The following is a 4,582-nucleotide window of genomic DNA, read 5'->3' as shown; positions in this document are numbered from 1 at the left end:
TGGTCGTGAAGGCAGACAGAAGGGGGGCTGGAAGAGTCTCTGCTCCCTCCGTACTGCTGCCTGCGATGACACCGCACACAGATGGGTGCCTTTTGTGTCCTTTAAGAGGTGCAATAAATAATAATAAAATCTGCATGTGTTTACAGCAGGGCAGCATGGCAAGATTGTGAAGGGGAAAAAAATGCAATAAAAAAGAAGATAACACAAACAGTCTGCTGGAGGCAGAGTTAAGATCTCATTGAAAAATAGCAATAATATACATTGGGAGCACACACACTCACTCTCACATGCACATATATAACCAAGTGACACAGATAATGCATTCAGTGTTTGGAACAACAACAAAAGAAAAGGGATTAGCTTTTGAGAAAGCCTGTTTTTTTTCTTGCCCCCTCCCAGAAGCCCCCCAAAATCCATTTATTTTAGATTATAAACCTTTGTGTAAATACGTGCATTAAATGCACAGCTAGTGGAGAAGGGGTTTGAGCAGGGGAAGGGAGGGGGCAAGAGTGGGTGAGGTAAAAGAATACATCAGCTGAACACAGAAGGGATTGAATTCTCTCTCTGATTGCTTTTGAGGGCTTTTCATAAATTTGTCTTTGCAGCAACCCGGGGATAATAAAAGCTTGCGCATAAGAAACGTGCTCCCCAGGTCAAGTTTGCCCTTTCTTCAGTCTCCCCATTTTGGGTCTCCCTCTTCTCCCCCAACCTTTCTAGAGCGACATTGTGAAGTGGAGATTGATGGCCCAGTGGTCATGCAGACTTATTGTAGGAGCTTTGCTGGTACAGTATATTAACAATATAGCTGGGCAGGTTAGAAGAAGAGGGTTTTATTGTGTTTGGTTCAGTATTTACTGTATATATCATGTGTTGGGCTATAGGTTTGTCAAAGGCTGCTGTTAACAGAGGCTCTAAAGACACTCTGGGTGTCACACATCATTGGGCTAGAGTCTCTTTCCATTAAAAACCAAAAGAGAATGTTAATCAATTCAGCCAAAATCATTCATTAATCACTATTTATCAAAAAACAAAACCTTAAATGCTATTATTATTGTATCTTGGGTAATATTTTATCAAACTCTATTAATTGACAGGAAAAGTGGAGTTTTCCATGTGAGGCTCTCTACAGTATACTGTATGTGAAAGACGCTGCAAAGGGGAGTTAGTTTATGCTATGGGTTAATACTTACATGCATAATTCCATAAACTTGTAGGCGTTACGTTCCTAATGTAGATTTGATTTACATGGATACAGCATAGGAAAAGTTATTTTAAAAAACAGCCAGTAATATTACTCAGTCAAAACCGGAAATAGTTAGAGTTGCTTATAACTTTTTAAAATAGAAACTGTTAATTATTTGGTATACTGTAGGTACAGTAGTTTCAGTTCAATTGGCACAGTAACAAAATATTCTATAATCCATGTTGTATGCATCCATCAAATCAGTGTGACAATGAAGTTCCAGTGTTCAAAACTCACTCAATGGGATGCAGTTGAATGTTGCTGTCGCATAGCAGTACAGAGACACTTTTTATCTGATGAAAATACTTTAATGTACCTGTAAATGAGCATTATTATAAAATTTTAAATCTATTGCATTTGGACTTTATCTGCAATTTTGTGTTCTTTGGAGTAAAATCTTGCTGTCAACTTGCTGTCCTTGAATTTCAAAGTTTTGGAATATGACCTCCGTGAATACATATGAAATATATAATATGGATTTTCTTACAGTATGTTTCCAAAGCCACTTTGTTGAAATTAGTGCAAGAGAAATCAGTAAGATACAATTGGAATGACATTTTTGGACCTTAATTTCAAACTGTATTGATCAACCCAGTTTTGAAATATTATCATTTTTGTGTTTTGGGAAATGATTTGTCAGAATTCCTCTATATATACCATATATTTATCAATCCAGAATAACACAGTTATCTTCTTTCTACTTTAGTTTTATTTCATTACTACCGTACAACATATTTTCATGATCTGCCTTAAAGATGATGAATGACTAAGAAACTACAAGGTTAAAAAACTGAAATTACAGTTATAAACAGCACATCAAACTCAACTGAAATTTAAAAAATTCACCTTTTATATTAACGAATAAGACACTGGTTGTTTAATCAGCTCAAATCTGTTCGGCACACCTGGTGTATTAATGGTTTAAACAGCTTTAGTGAATTTTGCAAGGTTTACTCTTCTGGTCCACTAACTACTTATTGATGTATTTTCAGTTTAAGACTCATATTCCAATTACAATGTGAATTTAATTTTTAATAAGACAAAACAGTGAGGTGGAGTTTGATCAAAAATGTTAATTTTAATCTTGGTGGCACTTCATCACCATTACCAATTATACTAATACCAATTTTGGTTACTTAACACTGTTTCCTTATTCACAGGTGCAGTAATCTTAGAATTTTGAAGGTTGCCTTTAATTGAAAATGCTTTAATAAAACATGCATTGTGCTTCAATGTTCATATAATGCCAGTGAACATTGTATTTCTGATATGGTCAACTGTCATGAAAAAGCAGTTTTCAGCTGCTACATATTTTCAATCAGTAAAATATTCCTCCCACTTGATATCTGCATATCAGTGCAAAGCAGCTTATTTTAAATTATAATGTAATACCATTTAATTTAACTATACTTAATATTTTAGCATATTTTTATTATGTTTTAGACATTATTATATGCATGTGGGGTTGCCCTGTGTGTCACCCTAAGAAGTGACAGAGCAAACCGTTCCAGAGACGGAGTGTACCAATATGTTATCTTTTTGTACATTGTGCAATTCCTGGCAGTGGGTTACAGTACATCTTATTCGATTTCCCTACCTCTGACACCTTCCATATTACACTAAATGTGCACCAAAAGCCTTGTAGGAAATCGCTTTCTGTACTCAGATGAAATGAAGAACTGTTTGAACATGCCATCACCCAAAATACAGCTCCAATCCAAATGCTAGCCATTTTGTAACACTAAGGCAAGGCTTAGGCAATGCTGGGGGGTGGATTCTATTTTTCTTTATACTTACCTCAGAAGCCTTTCTCACTTAATATACTGTATACAGTCTGTCACCTAAGACCTCCAACCATGCTAGAACAACTATGCTAGTACTGTCATGAAATTGATCAAACTTAAACACACCCAAGACAGGCAATACTTACAAATCAAGTAACTATTTATTCTTGAAAAACAATCTCACTTTTTTTTCCAATAAAAGAAGACAGTTGTCTCAATCCCACACTGGCAAGAGAAAGAGGAAACTGCTAATTACTAAATACTAATTACTGCAATTACTAAGACTATTAGCGCTGCCTGAAAAGAAGGTCCTGTAAATGGCCAAAATGATTAAACTTTACAATATAAACATAAGAAAAACATCTAAATGACATAATCATTCTGCACAGGGCAGGGAAGTCAGGAGAGGGAGATGCAGTACTATCTCTCTGGCAGTGCAGTTTATGAAGTGAGTCACGACCAATAAAGCTTTAGGCTCCTGCCAGTGAACCGGCAGCTCTCCTTCTTAAATATCTAGTTCCCTTCTAGTGAAAAAAAAAACAGATACAGACAAGGAAAGGCAGGATAAGCATCCTCATTACACTGACAACAGTGTTTTATATGGATGCACTTTGACCAAAATCTAGTGAATTAGCTGTCAGCCGTGCTCTACCATGACCTTGGGTGGAGAAAAATGCAAATGAGCATTAATAATCAAAACCAGAATTCTTCTAAATGTGAAATTTCTGACCCTTGTTATGTATTGTCATATAACCATACAGGGAAGCACTTTCTGTACAAGCCTCAGCTAAAGAATTGATGAGCAAGCCAGGAGGCACCTGAAGTATGACTCTCAGTTTTTGTGAGTAGTTCCAGTGGTGCAATCGGTCAGTACATGGTACTTGAATTGGCTTCATTACTCTGTTCTCCTCCCCACTGATAGCTGATGTGTGGTGAGCGTTCTGGCGCACTATGGCTGCTGTCGCATCATCCAGGTGGATGCTGCACATTGGTGGTGGTGGAGGGGAGACCCCATTACCTGTAAAGCGCTTTGAGTGGAGTGTCCAGAAAAGCGCTATATAAGTGTAAGCAATTATTATTATTATTATTATTATTACTTATACAGCAGTGCTCAGCAGAGTCATGCGGAGGTTGTGAGTTCGAGCCTCACCCGGAGCAGCTTGCTTTACTGTCCGGACAGGTGGATGTTGTTTTGCCGGCCCGAAATAGCTCAGTTGGGAGAGCGTTAGACTGAAGCTCTAAAGGTCCCTGGTTTGATCCCAGGTTTCAACAAAGGAAGGGCAGTCATTCTTCAGGTGGTGCGGTGGCTCTCTGGCTCAGGATCTGCACCTGTGGCTGGAAGGTTGCTGGTTTGTATCCTGCGGCCTGCAGAGGAATCCTACTATGTTGGGCCCCTGAGCAAGGCCCTTAACCCCAACTGCTCCATGGACGCCGTATAAATGGCTGGCCCTGTGCTCTGACCCCCAGCTTCTCTCCCTGTCTGTGTGTCTCATGGAGAGCAAACTGGGGTATGCGAAAAGACAAATTTCAAATATGAGAAATTGTACTGTATATG

General features: G+C 38.3%; 1 non-coding gene across 1 annotated transcript; it reads left to right on the top strand.

Moving 5' to 3' along the window:
• The first annotated feature begins 4,229 nt into the window (after positions 1-4,229).
• trnaf-gaa (transfer RNA phenylalanine (anticodon GAA)) lies at positions 4,230-4,299 on the top strand. The gene has a single exon. It is a non-coding gene; the product is annotated as a tRNA-Phe (tRNA).
• Positions 4,300-4,582: the final 283 nt, after the last annotated feature.

This window comes from Lepisosteus oculatus, chromosome 3 (assembly GCF_040954835.1).
Source record: "Lepisosteus oculatus isolate fLepOcu1 chromosome 3, fLepOcu1.hap2, whole genome shotgun sequence".
Lineage (NCBI taxonomy): Eukaryota > Metazoa > Chordata > Actinopteri > Semionotiformes > Lepisosteidae > Lepisosteus > Lepisosteus oculatus.
Note: the sequence above shows the minus strand (reverse complement) of the source record. Positions and strands in the feature narration are given on the sequence as shown.